Source organism: Somniosus microcephalus, chromosome 9, assembly GCF_052327205.1.
Source record: "Somniosus microcephalus isolate GS21.2 chromosome 9, FLI_Smic_1.0, whole genome shotgun sequence".
Taxonomy (NCBI): Eukaryota; Metazoa; Chordata; class Chondrichthyes; order Squaliformes; family Somniosidae; genus Somniosus; species Somniosus microcephalus.
Genome location: NC_140995.1, coordinates 117,602,587 through 117,619,658, shown reverse-complemented (window position 1 = coordinate 117,619,658; position 17,072 = coordinate 117,602,587). Strand labels below are relative to the sequence as shown.

The window sequence follows — 17,072 nt, the reverse complement described above, 5'->3', positions numbered from 1 at the left end:
AGGGAGAGGCGAGGGGGAGGGAGGGAGAGGGGGAGGGAGGGAGAGGAGGGGGAGGGAGAGAGAGAGGGAGAGGAGGGGGAGGGAGGGAGAGGAGAGGGGGAGGGAGGGAGAGGAGGGGGAGGGAGAGGAGAGGGGCAGGGAGGGAGAGGAGAGTGACCAGCCCACCAGTCTCAACCAGTTCTCTCTCCTTCCCTCTCTGTCTCTCCTTCCCTCTCTCATTCCCTCTCTCTCTCTCCTTCCCTCTCTCTCTCTCCTTCGCTCTCTCTCTCTCTCTCTCCTTCCCTCTCTCTCTCTCTCTCCTTCCCTCTCTCTCTTTCCCTCTCTCCTTCCCACACAGGCAGACAGACAGACAAACTCATCCATATAAAAATTATTTCTACTTTTTTCATAACAACATGCCCTCAAAAAACCCTTGGCACCGCCGGGCACTCCAGCTAGTCTCAATTATCTATATATATATATAATAAAGCAGTATGTCTGTCTGTCTGTCCGCTATACACTCATCTATCTATATCTATCTATCTATCTTTTATATATAAAGCAGTATGTCTGTCTGTCTGTCACCCGCAAAATCTTCCTCCGGCTCTCACCTTCCTCCGGCTCTCACCCTCCCCCCTCCCCTCCCCCCTCCTCCCATTCCCCCCTCCCCTTCCCCTCCCCTTCCCCTTCACCCCTCCCCTTACCCGCTTACCCCCTCCCTCCCCCTCCTCCCTCCCCCCTCCTCCCTCCCTCCCCCTTCCCCCTCCTCCCTCCCCTCCCCTTCCCCCCCACCGTCCCCCTCCTCCCTCCCCCTCCATCCCCTTCACCCCCTGCCTCCCCCTTCCCCCTCCTCCCTCCCCCTCATCGCGCCTCCTCCCCCCCACTCCTCCTCCCTTCCCCCACTCCTCCCCCTTCCCCTCCCCCCACTCCCCCCCTTCCCCTTCCCCCACGCCCCCTCCCCCCCTCCACTCCCTCCCCACTCCTCCCCCCTTCCCCCACTCCCTCTCCCCACTCCCTCTCCCCCCTCCCCTCCCCCTCCACCCTCCCCCTCCCCCCTCCACTCAACCCCCCTCCCCCCAGTCGCTCTCTCTTTTCCCCCAGTCGCTCGCTCTCTCTCTCTTCCCCCCCAGTCGCTCTCTCTCTCTCTTCACCCCCAGTCGCGCTCTCTCTCTCTTCCTCCCAGTCGCTCTCTCTCTTCCCCCCCAGTCGCTCTCTCTCTCTTCCCCCTCAGTTGCTCTCTCTCTCTCTTCCCCCCCATCGCTCTCTCTCTCTCTTCCCCCCCAGTCGTTCTCTCTCTCTCTTCCCCCCCAGTCGCTCTCTCTCTCTCTTCCACCCCAGTCGCTCTCTCTCTCTTCCCCCTCAGTCGCTCTCTCTCTCTCTTCCCCCCAGTCGCTCTCTCTCTCTCTTCCACCCAAGTCGCTCTCTGTCTCTCTTCCCCCCTTCCCCTTCCCCCACTCCCCCCTCCCCCTCCTCCCCCACTCCTCCCCCTTCCCCTTCCCCCACTCCTCCCCCTTCCCCTTCCCCCCTTCCCCCACTCCCCCTCCCTCCCCTCCCACTCCACCCCCACTCTTCCCCCTTCCCCTTCCCCCACTCCTCCCCTTCCCCTTCCCCCACTCCCTCTCCCCCCTCCCCCTCCCCCCCTCCCCCCTCCACTCACCCCCCTGTGATGAAATATTCCATTCGTCACTCATCAGTATTTCTCTGCCTGTGACTGTGGTTGGTTTCAGTTTCATTTCCATTGTATTGTACTGTGTGTAGGGCTCCGCCCATACCTGGCTCCTATGTAAGCTGGCCCAGCCTGCAGCACATCCAGTACGGCAGACCTCTGGATGGAAGATACATTCTCCTCTGTGTGTTACCTTCTAAGTCAATAAAAGCCTTGTTTTGTTTCGCTAACATCGAGTCTCGGATTTATTGAGGCACATCAATTTTATTGACTTAATTTTCAACAAAATGGATCAACTCTTGAAACCCGAACGTTTGGATTTGGACCAGCATGCTTCGGACGCATCGGCACGCTTCGGACACTGGTTTATGTGTATGGAATTCTTCCTGGACAATTCCGCAGCCGTCAAAGACGCTACGGATGCTGCGAGTATGAAACTCGGAATTCTGCGGAATTGGGTAAGCCACCGGGTTTACCCCCTCATCCAAGACGCCGACACGTACCCGGCCACCTGCGACATCTTAAAGGTGCATTACCAGCAGCCTACGAATGAGGTGTATGCCAGGCATCTGCTCGCTACTCGCGCACAGCGACCTGTGGAATCGGTGGAGGAGTTCCTAGGCACCCTGAAAACACTTGGCAAAGACTGCAAGTGCCAAGATGTAAAAGCCGCAGTGTACACTGACGAGCTTGTTCGCGATGCCTTTATCACAGGCCTCAGCTCCACTTACATCCGGCAGAGACTGCTGGAAAAAAACGGGATTGGACCTGAAACAGGCTGCGGACACAGCACGATCCCTGGATGTGGCCCAGACAAACTCAGACGCCTGCTCTTCAGCCCGCGCCGTCCACGCCGCCACGTGTGCACCAAGGGTGCCGCCATCTTGGAAGGCATCTTCCCCGCCCGGCAGCCCGACACTGTCGGGGCCCCGCTCTCCCCCCAGAGGCCCTACGACAGCCGCGACGCGTCGGGGACCCAACTGCTACTTCTGCGGGCAGCCGAAGCACACCAGAAACCTGTGCCCGGCGAAAGGCACCACCTGCTTTAAGTGCGGTAAGAAGGGGCACTTCGGGAAGGTGTGCAGAGGGAACCCCGCGGGAAAACCCGCCACCGCCGCGTGTGCGCCGTGGGAGCGGCCATCTTGGACGCCATCTTGCCCAACCCCGTGGGGTCCGCCATCTTGTGAGCAGACAGCGTGGACGCCATCTTGTCTCGATCAGGGCCCTACAGTGGCATCGGTCACAGTGGACCAGACCAGGCCGCACCCGCTATCCAAATCAATGGTGGACATCGAGGTAAACGGGTGCAGAGTTAAATGTTTAATTGGCAGTGGAAGCACGGAGAGTTTTATCCACCCTGAACTGGTACAACAACTCTCCCTAAAGGTGGTCCCTACTCGGGGTACCATCTCTATGGCTGATAAAACCCAGACATCGACCATTATGGGTTACTGCACGGTACAATTGTCCGTTAACGGAACTGTATACGATAATTTTAAAGTATTAATCATGAAGAATCTATGTGCGAGCGTGATCTTAGGCCTGGATTTCCAGTGCTACCACCAAAGCATCACGCTCAATTACGGTGGGTCCCAGCCGCCCCTCACAGTGTGCGGTCTGTCTACCCTGAAGGTAAATCCGCCTTCGCTATTCGCGAACCTTACCCCTAACTGCCGGCCAATAGCGACCAAAAGCAGGAGGTACAGCTGGGAGGACAGGCGGTTTATCGCGACCGAGGTAGACAGGCTCCTGAAAGAGCACATTATTGAACGCAGCAATAGCCCGTGGCGTGCCCAAGTGGTGGTGGTAAGGGGTAGCGAGAAGAAACGGATGGTGATCGACTATAGCCAAACGATCAACAGGTACACCCAACTAGACGCCTACCCGCTACCCCGCATATCAGAAATGGTGAACCAAATTGCCCAATACCGGGTGTTCTCCACCATCGACCTCAAGTCAGCGTACCAGCAGCTCCCTATCAGACCAGAGGACCGCCCGTACACCGCCTTCGAGGCGAACGGACGCCTCTACCAATTCCTCAGAGTCCCCTTTGGGGTGACGAATGGGGTCTCGGTCTTCCAGAGGGAGATGGACCGCATGGTCGATGACCACCACTTGCAGGCAACCTTCCCCTACCTCGACAACGTCACCATCTGCGGTCACAACCAGCAGGATCACGACTCAAACCTCGAGAGGTTCCTGAAAACCGCACAAAAACTCAACCTCACCTACAACGAGGACAAGTGCGTTTACAACACCACGCGCCTCTGCATACTAGGCAGCGTGGTGGAGAATGGGGAAATCGGACCAGACCCCGACCGATTGCGCCCCCTACGGGAGCTGCCCCTGCCCAACACTCCCAAAGCCCTGAAAAGGTGCCTGGGGTTATTTTCTTATTATTCCCAATGGGTCCCCAACTACTCCGACAAAGCCCGCCCCCTCCTGAAAGCATCCTCTTTTCCGCTCTCTGCTGAGGCCCATGCCGCCTTCAAAAGCATTAAGCAGGATATTGAGCGGGCCACGCTACAGGCAGTGGACGAGAACACTCCCTTTCAAGTGGAAAGTGATGCGTCTGACTTTGCCTTGGCGGCCACCCTCAACCAGGCGGGGCGGCCCGTAGCTTTCTTCTCGAGGACCCTCCAAGGGCCCGAGATCAGACACTCCTCCGTAGAATAGGAGGCCCAAGCCATCGTGGAGGCAGTGCACCACTGGCGCTACTACCTAGCCCGCAAACGCTTCACCCTACTTACCGACCAGCGGTCGGTAGCGTTTATGTTCAATAATAAACAGAGGGGGAAGATTAAAAATGATAAGATTCTTAGGTGGCGGATCGAGCTCTCCACCTTCGATTATGACATCATTTACCGGCCAGGGGCCCTTAACGAATCCCCCGACGCCCTCTCACGAGGGATGTGTGCCAGCGCCACCGGGGATCGGCTACAGACCCTCCACAATGACCTCTGCCACCCAGGGGTCACGCGGCTGTTCCACTTCATAAAGTCCCGCAACTTACCCTACTCGATTGAGGGAGTTCGGTCCCTGACCAGGAACTGTCGCACCTGCGCTGAGTGCAAGCCTCGGTTCTACCGCCCAGATAGAGCCCACTTAATCAAAGCTACACGGCCCTTTGAGCGGCTCAGCTTAGATTTCAAGGGCCCCCTCCCGTCCGTCGACCGCAATGTTTACTTCCTGAACATTGTGGACGAATACTCTCGTTTCCCATTCGCCTTCCCCTGCCCAGACATGACCAGCACCACGGTCATTAAATGCCTCAACAGCCTGTTCTGCCTGTTCGGTATGCCGAGCTACATCCATACGGATAGGGGGGCATCCTTCATGAGTGAAGAGCTACGCCAGTACATGCTGTCCAGGGGGATTGCCACGAGCCGTACCACCAGCTACAACCCCCGGGGTAACGGTCAAGTGGAGCGAGAGAACGGGACAGTATGGAAAGCAGTCACTCTAGTTCTAAGGACCAAAGGCCTTCCTATCTCCCGCTGGCAGGAAGTCCTCCCAGATGTGCTCCATTCGATACGGTCACTATTGTGTACTGCCACTAATGCCACGCCTCACGAGCGAATGTTTGTCTTTCCCCGGAAATCCACCTCAGGCGTATCCATGCCGTCATGGCTCTCCACCCCAGGTCCGGTATTCGTGCGAAGGCATGTGAGGGGCCACAAGACGGACCCTCTCGTGGAGTCAGTGCACCTACTCCACGCCAACCCCCAATACGCGTATGTCCGGCACGCTGATGGAAGGGAGGACACCGTGTCCATAAAAGACGTTGCCGCAGCCGGTAACGACAACAACCACGACAACAGCAGCAACAACGACCACAGCAACTCTTACCCACCCACTACTCTTTCATCACCCCCGGAAGAACATCGACCAACGGTACCCCCACCAACTACCCCTTCAACAACCCTGGCGGCACCCCCGGCAGAGACCCAGGAGGCCACCGGGGACACCCAGCCGACACCCGCGGCACCACAACAGCCACGTCGGTCGCAGAGGACTATCAAACCCCCGAACAGACTAAATCTATAGAAGGGGTGAATGTGATGAAATATTCCATTCATCACTCATCAGTATTTCTCTGCCTGTGACTGTGGTTGGTTTCAGTTTCATTTCCATTGTATTGTACTGTGTGTAGGGCTCCGCCCATACCTGGCTCCTATGTAAGCTGGCCCAGCCTGCAGCACATCCAGTACGGCAGACCTCTGGATGGAAGATACATTCTCCTCTGTGTGTTACCTTCTAAGTCAATAAAAGCCTTGTTTTGTTTCGCTAACATCGAGTCTCGGATTTATTGAGGCACATCAATTTTATTGACTTAATTTTCAACACAATGGATCAACTCTTGAAACCCGAACGTTTGGATTTGGACCAGCATGCTTCGGACGCATCGGCACGCTTCGGACACTGGTTTATGTGTATGGAATTCTTCCTGGACAATTCCGCAGCCGTCAAAGACGCTACGGATGCTGCGAGTATGAAACTCGGAATTCTGCGGAATTGGGTAAGCCACCGGGTTTACCCCCTCATCCAAGACGCCGACACGTACCCGGCCACCTGCGACATCTTAAAGATGCATTACCAGCAGCCTACGAATGAGGTGTATGCTAGGCATCTGCTCGCTACTCGCGCACAGCGACCTGGGGAACCGGTGGAGGAGTTCCTAGGCACCCTGAAAACACTTGGCAAAGACTGCAAGTGCCAAGATGTAAAAGCCGCAGTGTACACTGACGAGCTTGTTCGCGATGCCTTTATCACAGGCCTCAGCTCCACTTACATCCGGCAGAGACTGCTGGAAAAAAACGGGATTGGACCTGAAACAGGCTGCGGACACAGCACGATCCCTGGATGTGGCCCAGAGAAACTCAGACGCCTACTCTTCAGCCCGCGCCGTCCACGCCGCCACGTGTGCACCAAGGGTGCCGCCATCTTGGAAGGCATCTTCCCCGCCCGGCAGCCCGACACCGTCGGGGCCCCGCTCTCCCCGCAGAGGCCCTACGACAGCCGCGACGCGTCGGGGACCCAACTGCTACTTCTGCGGGCAGCCGAAGCACACCAGAAACCTGTGCCCGGCGAAAGGCACCACCTGCTTTAAGTGCGGTAAGAAGGGGCACTTCGGGAAGGTGTGCAGAGGGAACCCCGCGGGAAAACCCGCCACCGCCGCGTGTGCGCCGTGGGAGCGGCCATCTTGGACGCCATCTTGCCCAACCCCGTGGGGTCCGCCATCTTGTGAGCAGACAGCGTGGACGCCATCTTGTCTCAATCAGGGCCCTACAGTGGCATCGGTCACAGTGGACCAGACCAGGCCGCACCCGCTATCCAAATCAATGGTGGACATCGAGGTGCAGAGTTAAATGTTTAATTGACAGTGGAAGCACGGAGAGTTTTATCCACCCTGAACTGGTACAACAACTCTCCCTAAAGGTGGTCCCTACTCGGGGTACCATCTCTATGGCTGATAAAACCCAGACATCGACCATTATGGGTTACTGCACGGTACAATTGTCCGTTAACGGAACTGTATACGATAATTTTAAAGTATTAATCATGAAGAATCTATGTGCAAGCGTGATCTTAGGCCTGGATTTCCAGTGCTACCACCAAAGCATCACGCTCAATTACGGTGGGTCCCAGCCGCCCCTCACAGTGTGCGGTCTGTCTACCCTGAAGGTAAAGCCGCCTTCGCTATTCGCGAACCTTACTCCTAACTGCCGGCCAATAGCGACCAAAAGCAGGAGGTACAGCTGGGAGGACAGGCGGTTTATCGCGACCGAGGTAGACAGGCTCCTGAAAGAGCACATTATTGAACGCAGCAATAGCCCGTGGCGCGCCCAAGTGGTGGTGGTAAGGGGTAGCGAGAAGAAACGGATGGTGATCGACTATAGCCAAACGATCAACAGGTACACCCAACTAGACGCCTACCCGCTACCCCGCATATCAGAATTGGTGAACCAAATTGCCCAATACCGGGTGTTCTCCACCATCGACCTCAAGTCAGCGTACCACCAGCTCCCTATCAGACCAGAGGACCGCCCGTACACCGCCTTCGAGGCGAACGGACGCCTCTACCAATTCCTCAGAGTCCCCTTTGGGGTGACGAATGGGGTCTCGGTCTTCCAGAGGGAGATGGACCGCATGGTCGATGACCACCATTTGCAGGCAACCTTCCCCTACCTCGACAACGTCACCATCTGCGGTCACAACCAGCAGGATCACGACTCGAACCTCGAGAGGTTCCTGAAAACCGCACAAAAACTCAACCTCACCTACAACGAGGACAAGTGCGTTTACAACACCACGCGCCTCTGCATACTAGGCAGCGTGGTGGAGAATGGGGAAATCGGACCAGACCCCGACCGATTGCGCCCCCTACGGGAGCTGCCCCTGCCCAACACTCCCAAAGCCCTGAAAAGGTGCCTGGGGTTATTTTCTTATTATTCCCAATGGGTCCCCAACTACTCCGACAAAGCCCGCCCCCTCTTGAAAGCATCCTCTTTTCCGCTCTCTGCTGAGGCCCATGCCGCCTTCAAAAGCATTAAGCAGGATATTGAGCGGGCCACGCTACAGGCAGTGGACGAGAACACTCCCTTTCAAGTGGAAAGTGATGCGTCTGACTTTGCCTTGGCGGCCACCCTCAACCAGGCGGGGCGGCCCGTAGCTTTCTTCTCGAGGACCCTCCAAGGGCCCGAGATCAGACACTCCTCCGTAGAATAGGAGGCCCAAGCCATCGTGGAGGCAGTGCGCCACTGGCGCTACTACCTAGCCCGCAAACGCTTCACCCTACTTACCGACCAGCGGTCGGTAGCGTTTATGTTCAATAATAAACAGAGGGGGAAGATTAAAAATGATAAGATTCTTAGGTGGCGGATCGAGCTCTCCACCTTCGATTATGACATCATTTACCGGCCAGGGGCCCTTAACGAATCCCCCGACGCCCTCTCACGAGGGATGTGTGCCAGCGCCACCGGGGATCGGCTACAGACCCTCCACAATGACCTCTGCCACCCAGGGGTCACGCAGCTGTTCCACTTCATAAAGTCCCGCAACTTACCCTACTCGATTGAGGGAGTTCGGTCCCTGACCAGGAACTGTCGCACCTGCGCTGAGTGCAAGCCTCGGTTCTACCGCCCAGATAGAGCCCACTTAATCAAAGCTACACGGCCCTTTGAGCGGCTCAGCTTAGATTTCAAGGGCCCCCTCCCGTCCGTCGACCGCAATGTTTACTTCCTGAACATTGTGGACGAATACTCTCGTTTCCCATTCGCCTTCCCCTGCCCAGACATGACCAGCGCCACGGTCATTAAATGCCTCAACATCCTGTTCTGCCTGTTCGGTATGCCGAGCTACATCCATACGGATAGGGGGGCGTCCTTCATGAGTGAAGAGCTACGCCAGTACATGCTGTCCAGGGGGATCGCCACGAGCCGTACCACCAGCTACAACCCCCGGGGTAACGGTCAAGTGGAGCGAGAGAACGGGACAGTATGGAAAGCAGTCACTCTAGCTCTAAGGACCAAAGGCCTTCCTATCTCCCGCTGGCAGGAAGTCCTCCCAGATGTGCTCCATTCGATACGGTCACTATTGTGTACTGCCACTAATGCCACGCCTCACGAGCGAATGTTTGTCTTTCCCCGGAAATCCACCTCAGGCGTATCCATGCCGTCATGGCTCTCCACCCCAGGTCCGGTATTCGTGCGAAGGCATGTGAGGGGCCACAAGACGGACCCTCTCGTGGAGTCAGTGCACCTACTCCATGCCAACCCCCAATACGCGTATGTCCGGCACGCTGATGGAAGGGAGGACACCGTGTCCATAAAAGACGTTGCCCCAGCCGGTAACGACAACAACCACGACAACAGCAGCAACAACGACCACAGCAACTCTTACCCACCCACTACTCTTTCATCACCCCCGGAAGAACATCGACCAACGGTACCCCCACCAACTACCCCTTCAACAACCCTGGCGGCACCCCCGGCAGAGACCCAGGAGGCCACCGGGGACACCCAGCCGACACCCGCGGCACCACAACAGCCACGTCGGTCGCAGAGGACTATCAAACCCCCGAACAGACTAAATCTATAGAAGGGGTGAATGTGATGAAATATTCCATTCATCACTCATCAGTATTTCTCTGCCTGTGACTGTGGTTGGTTTCAGTTTCATTTCCATTGTATTGTACTGTGTGTAGGGCTCCGCCCATACCTGGCTCCAATGTAAGCTGGCCCAGCCTGCAGCACATCCAGTACGGCAGACCTCTGGATGGAAGATACATTCTCCTCTGTGTGTTACCTTCTAAGTCAATAAAAGCCTTGTTTTGTTTCGCTAACATCGAGTCTCGGATTTATTGAGGCACACCACCCCCCTCCCCCCCGTCGCTCTCACTCTTCCCCCCCCAGTCGCTCTCTCTCTTCCCCCCCAGTCGCTCTCTCTCTTCCCCCCCAGTCGCTCTCTCTCTTCCCCCCCAGTCGCTCTTTCTTCCCCCCGTCGCTCTCTCTCTTCCCCCCAGTCGCTCTCTCTCTTCCCCCCAGTCGCTCTCCCTCTTCCCCCCAGTCGCTCTCTCTCTTCCCCCCAGTCACTCTCTCTCTTCCCCCCAGTCGCTCTCTCTCTTCCCCCCCCCCCCAAGTCACTCTCTCTCTCTCTCTTCCAACAACAACATGCCCTCAAAAGACCCTCGGCACCGCCGGGCACTTCAGCTAGTATCTATATATATAAACGGATCGTTCTGTCTGTCTGTCTATCTGTCTGTCTATCTGTCTGTCTGTCTGTCCTCACGTGTGCGCCTGTCCGGCTATGCGCTCGAAAGTTATAGAGCGTACCTACGCGTGCGTTATGTCAAAAGAAAGCTTACCGTTCCGAAACGGTCGTAAGCATATTTACGTTTCGGCCGGACAAAAATCGCGCCGCGGTATCTGAAAAAAGTTCAACATTCCGCTCATTAGCATCTCATTATCCGCTCATTAGCGACAGAGTGACCTCGAGGTCGACCAATCGTACGCCGGGTTCCTGGCGCGTGCGGCCGGGCCCTCCTACGGTCGAGTGACGGGACGATTGACCAATCCTACGCTTTGGTGACCTGACGGTCGACCAATCGGTGCGTGTGTGGGCGGGCCTCATCATTCTGAACCGAGGTGAGTCGCTGCCATCTTGATTCCAAACTTTTCCTTTCTTTTTCCCGCTTTCTGCGTCTTTAAAAAAAACGTTGCTTTTAAAACACATAGGCCTAGAAATTCAGTTGGTTGTGCCAGCCGTTAGTGCCTTAGGAGGAGGCGATGTCGGGCGCTAGGTGGGTAGCGCCCGGGCGCAGCGAGAACTGCGCCTCGCCCCAACTTCACTAGAGATTTAGCGGCGGCGCAAAGTCTTTGCGCGCGCTCAGCTGCGCGCGCAGATCATGACGTCATTTTCTCGTGCAACGCCCTTTGTGCGCCCCCAACCGGAACATCAGTGGCAACGCCCCATTGTGCGCCTGGCGGCCCTAGCGACTGTTAAGTGGAACGGTGCTCAGCCGATGCGGGGTGCGGGGGGCGCAAATTAAAGGGCACTCCTCCTGCAATATAAAAGGCTGCCATTTCGCAGCACTCCCTCTTGCGAAACGGATCTTTGGAGAGAGACCAAGGTAGATAGCTTTCTGCTTTGGCTCAACACTCGGACAGGTACTTCTGGCTTCAGGCCACAGATTTCCACTAGTCTTTGCCTTCATTGACATCTCATTGTTTGCCAGCATATTATGGGGGCTGCAATGGGTGTCAACGCAGGCTTTCTCAATTACATCCAAAGGGCTCACAGACACCGTGAGAGAGTGGCAGCCCTGGCTAGACGGAGAGGGGGCAACAGGCGTCGGCAAAGGAGGCCTTACCCACCCAGGGTATACCGCCAGCAGTTCTCCTATCTCAACATGTCTGAGGAGCAGTGTGTTCGGAGGCTGCGATTCAGAAGGGACGTAGTCACAGAGATCTGCCAGCTGCTTGGCGGTGATCTGCAGCCACAGCTGAGGAGCAGGACGTCTCTGTCGGTGGCAGTGAAGGTGACGGTGGCTCTCAACTTCTATGCCACCGGCTCCTTCCAATCCACTACTGGGGACATTGCCAACATCTCCCAGTTCGCCGTGCATTGCTGCATCCGCCAGGTTACCAATGCCCTTTTCAAAAGGAGACGTCAGTTCATCTCCTTCTCCATGGCCCTTGCCAAGCAGCAACAGCGTGCAATGGGCTTTGCAGCATTCGCGGGCTTCCCCATGGTGCAGGGCGCCATTGACTGCACACATGTGGCTTTGCGGGCACCTCTGGAGAGTGCCGAGGATTACCGCAACTGGAAGGGCTACCATTCGCTGAACGTCCAGCTGGTGTGTGACCACAGGCAGCTCATCCTAGCTGTCAATGCCCGCTTTCCAGGCAGCAGCCACGATGCCTTCATCCTGCGACAGACTTCTGTGGCAGACATGTTCCAGGCCCAGCCTCACCCACGCGGATGGCTTATCGGGGACAAAGGCTATCCTTTGTGTACCTGGCTGGTGACCCTGCTCCGTGCGCCCAGCACCCCTGCTGCAGAGAGATACAACGAGAGCCATCAAGCGACCAGGAACATCATCGAACAAACAATCGGCGTCCTGAAGCAACGGTTCCGCTGTCTGGATCGTTCCGGTGGAGCCCTACAGTATTCGCCGGAGCGAGTCTCCCATTTCGTGTTCGTTTGCTGCATGCTGCACAACCTGGCTATCCGCAGGACTCAGCCACTGCCACCACAGATTGGAGAATCACCTGAGGAGGAGGAGGAGGAGGAGGACCAGCACAGGAGGGAGGCACAAAGTGCAAGGGCCGCCCGTCGCCGGCTTATTGAACGTCGGTTCTAGGCCCCCTCTCAGGGACTGGCTTGTGCCAATGTCAGCAGATGCATGTAGCCGCTCCACAAGCCCTCAGCCGAGCAGGGCAACCAGGACTTAACCAAAAAACCATGCACACTGCAATTTAACCACAATAATTTATTGAAAACCTCTGCCCTTCCCACATTACATGCTCATGTGGAGAAGCCCCCTCCAAAAACACAAAACTACCAGTCTCGGCCTTACAAAAAGAAAGAAAGACACCAGTCTCGGCCTTACATAAAGAAAGAAAGACACCAGTCTCGGCCTTACATAAAAACAACTGCACCAGTGTTGGCCTTACAACAAGCACCAGGCATTTGTGCATGCCTCTACTTTTTGCCCTGCGAGGGCGATGCCTTGCGCATCCTTGCCTGGCCCCTGCCCGGCCTGCTGCTCCTCCTCAATGGGAGCCCAGTGGCTGCAGCAAGGCTGGGGGAAGGCTGCTGAGGGGCAGATGGCGAGACGGCAGATGCCCTTGGGGGTCGGCCTGCACCAGCTCTGGCCTTGGAGTGGCCGGCTGCTGACTGCTCCAACTCTGGCTGGGCGGCAGCAGTCTGTCCAGCAGCTCGTGGCAGCTGCAATGGCGGAGTGGCAGTGTCGGCTGCAGGAATGGTGGCAACCTGGCAGATCGCAGGTGCTCGCTGGTCGCCTGACACATTGGCACTCGCACGGGCCAGCACTGCAGCATGCGCAGCAAACAGCTGAAGGACAGACTGCTGGGCTGCTGCTGCGCGGCGAGTGTCCTGGCGATGCCTGGCTGATCCAGCGAGGGTGGCAGCAGTTAGTGCCCGTGTGGCCCTGGTCTGTGTCCGCATGACACCAGCCAGTGAATGGACGGCACGACTGAGCACTTGGCTAGAAGCCGACTGTGCTGCTGTGAAGTCCTGCAGACTCCTGGCCTGTGCTGCCGCGATGTCCTGCAGACTCCTGGCCTGTGCTGCACTGAAGAGTTCCAGACTCCTGGCCTGTGCTGCACTGAATTGTTGCAGACTCCTGGCCTGTGCTGCCCCGAATTCCTGCACACTGCTTGCCAGTGACTCTATGGAGTCAGGCATCCTTGCCACTGCAGCCATGAGCTCAGTGTGCCTGCGCTCAGCCTGGACGGCCATTTCCTCTAGGAGGCGCACCTCCTCTGCGCTCACCGTCGCAGGACTGGAGGCCGCACTCACCCTCTGGGGAGAAGTCCGCCGAGCTTCCCCACCCCTCCCGTGTTGCTGCAGGCCGCTGGGCCCCGGAGCTTCACTCTGCTCCGACCCTTCCCCCCGGCTCCCCTCCAGGGAAGACATGTCCCCTACATCGCCATGGGCTGGCGCGGCTGAGGGTGGCACTGATGGGCCGGCTTCCTCTTCCTCCTCCTCGTCTTCCGAAGGGCTGACAGTGGCAGCTTGAGGGCCCGCCTCCTCACCTGGCGATTCACCATCTGAAAGCAGGAAGGCACAAGAGTAGCTTTAGAGTGAGGACAGGGCGGCAGCGAGGGAGGCATGAGTGGTGCCATTCACCGCATTGGTCGGACAGTGGCAAAGGATGCTGATCTGATGCGCAACTGGAACGAGAGAGGTCCAAAAGGTGATGCCCTTACCATTGGTGCCCAGAACAGGGTCGGCATCTCCACTGGCGACGGGGCCAATCAGCCTCAGCCGGCCTCACATAATGCGCTCCACGCGCTGGTCGAGGTCGGAGAGCTCTTTGAGGTCAGGACGGCCTCCGCCGGTGTCAGTTCGGTTGCGCCAGTTGTGCGCAACCTTGGCCTGCAAGAGAAAGGACGGCCTCTAAGTACAGTGTGTAGCCCTGATCTTGTCTGCACTGCCTCCCATGGTCGAATAGCTTGGACAGTGTGTAGCCCTGATCTTGTCTGCAATGCCTCCTATGGTCGAATAGCTTGGACAGTGTGTAAAGTGCTGAATGTGCAATTGATTTTCATGCCAGTCCCATAGCTGCTGGATGAGGGCTGGCCATTAGGGCTTTCAGGTCCCTTTGCCCATAATGTGAGGTGCACATGCAAGGATGAGGAGGACGCTGGAAAGGGTACTCACCCTGACAACCCGAGTGAGGTCGTTGAACTTCTTCCGGCATTGCACAGGAGTCCTGGCAACCACGCTGTTGGAAGACACCCTGTTGGAGACCTCCCTCCAGGCTTTCCGGTAGGCGCTGGGCAGCGGCCTCTTGCCACCTTCTGGGAACAAAACATGGTGCCTGCACTCCACTCCGCCAACCAGCACCCTCAGGTCTCCGTCGCTGAAGCGCTGCGCTCTCTCCCTGGCCTTCTCCATAGTCCTGGGCGTTGTACAGGTGAAGCTGAAGTGGTCAGGCCTAGGTTGAGGGCTGCAGTGTGCAGGGCGTGGCAGGCAAACAAATCCACCCTCCCTCTTTAAGAGATGACCGGCGCCAGAGTGTCTGCGGTCAATCAAGAACTCGCCGCACCTGCGCTGCGCCCGGCCTCGGGGGTATCGCTCAGCACCGCCGGCTTAGCGCCTAAAGATAGTCGTGGCATCGCCTGTTTTAGCGCAGCAGCAACCTCTTGGGGCGATGCGACTGAATATCGGCGAAGGGGGCGCGACTTTGCGCCGGGCGCAAACTTTAGCGGGCCGCCCGACTTTACCGCCCCAAAAGTGGCTATACTGAATTTCTAGGCCATATTGTTTTTTAAAAAAGTTAATTACTTTCTAAATCTTTTATCTAATCTCATTAATTTTCCTACCTCTCCCCGTTTTTCCAGGTAGGCCTCGAAGCCTCGGCCTCTCCTCCGCACCCACGCCCAAGCTAGGCACCTCCCGGCCCCAGTCAACAAGCGGCCCCCGATCGCCGCCATCTTTGTGAAGGCTGGAGGGGCGGGCCTCAGCCGAGCGCTGCTACCTTAGTAAAGGGTGCGCGCGCAGCAGGAGCAGCTGAGACGCGGCGTCTCTCTCTCTGTTCCCCGCTCGTCTCGGGCCGGGGGGGGGGGGTGGGGCTCTCGGGAGTGCGGGTCTCGGGCAGCGCTTGGAGAGCGGGAAGGGTTACCCCGGCAACCGGGCCCGACCGGCCGTCTCTCACAGCCGCAATCGGCGCTCTTCAAGCCAGCTTGGGAGGGCGGGGCCATGTCAGTGCGTGGGGGCGGCACGGAGCTCCGTGGAGCCATCGCCAGCGCTGGGCTCGGGTGCTTTGTGGCCTGCGGCCGAACAGCGGCTGCGGACCTCGAGCTGACCGGGGCGCTGGACTCGGCTGGGCCATGTCTTTGCGGGTGTTTGCCTCAGCCAACGGCATCAGGGTGACGGCCGAGGCCGCCAAAAGCGTCCAAGGGAACGCGTTCATCCAGGTGCCGAGGCCCGGGCCCCGGGGCGGAAAGAGGGATTGGAGCGGGGGATGAGGGCTCGGGCAGGGGAGAGGGAGAGGGGGGAGAGAGATGGGGGAGGAGGGGGAGAGGGAGGAAGGGGGGTAGGGAGGTGGGAGAGAGGAGGAGGAGGGGGAGAGGGAGAGGGGGAGAGGGAGGAAGGGGGTAGTGAGGTGGTGAGAGGGAGGAGGAGGGGAGAGGAGAGGGAGGGGGAGAGGGAGAGGGAGGAGGGGGGGAGGGGGTGAAGAGTGAGGAGGAGGGGGGGAAGAGGGAGAGGAGGGGGGAAGAGGGAGGGGGAGGAGGGGGGCAGAGGGAGGGGAGGAGGGGGGGAAGAGGGAGGGGGAGGGGGAGGGGAAGAGGGAGGGGAGGGAGGAAGAGGGAGGGGAGGAGGGAGGGGAGGGGGGTATAGGGGGGAGGGGAGAGGGGGGAAGAGGGAGGGGAGGGAGGAAGAGGGAGGGGAGGGGGAAGAGGGAGGGGGAGGAGGGGAAGGGGGGAAGGAGGGGGGAAGAGGGGGGGAGGGGGAGGAGGGGGGGGAAGGAGGGATGGGGAAGGAGGGAGGGGGGGGAAGGAGGGAGGAGGAGAGGAAGAGGTAGGAGGGGGAGGGGGGGAAGAGGTAGGAGGGGGAGGGGGGAAGGAGGGAGGGGGGAAGAGGTAGGAGGGGGAGGGGGGAAGAAGGTAGGAGGGGTGGGGGGAAGAGAGGTAGGAGGGGGAGGGGGGAAAGAGAGGTAGGAGGGGGGAGGGGGGAAGAGAGGTAGGAGGGGGGGAAGAGGAGAGGTGGGGGGGGGGAAGAGGTAGGAGGGGGGAGGGGGAAGAGGTAGAAGGGGGGGAAGAGGTAGGAGGGGGGGGGAAGAGGTAGGGAGGAGGGGAAGAGGTAGGAGGTGGGAAGAGGTAGAGGGGGGGAAGAGGTAGGGAGGGGGTGGGGGGGAAGAGGTAGGAGGGGGGGAGGGGGAAGAGGTAGAAGGGGGGGAAGAGGTAGGAGGGGGGGAAAGAGGTAGGAGGGGGGAAGAGGTAGGAGGGGGAAGAGGGGGAGGTAGAGGGGGGGGAAGAGGTAGGAGGGGGAGGGGGGAAGAGGTAGGAGGGGGGAGGGGGGGGAAGAGAGGTAGGAGGGGGGGGTGGTGTATGTTAACCTGGTTCCACCTTAAGAGAACTACCATTAAGGGATGTACTACTTTCTCTTGGCTGCTGTATACTGTAATACTGTAATACCGGTGGTGACCACACCCGGTATAGTAAGGTGTTGTGAG

General features: G+C 58.2%; 1 protein-coding gene across 1 annotated transcript in view; it reads right to left on the bottom strand.

Annotated features, from left to right (window-relative positions):
• The window catches only part of enpp4 (ectonucleotide pyrophosphatase/phosphodiesterase 4), an 87,630-nt gene extending 72,303 nt beyond the window's left edge, over positions 1 to 15,327 (bottom strand). The window contains exon 1 of the mRNA XM_085997071.1: positions 15,220 to 15,327. The gene's annotated coding sequence lies outside the window, so the exon portion shown is untranslated. The remainder of the gene's footprint in view (positions 1 to 15,219) is intronic.
• Positions 15,328 to 17,072: the final 1,745 nt, after the last annotated feature.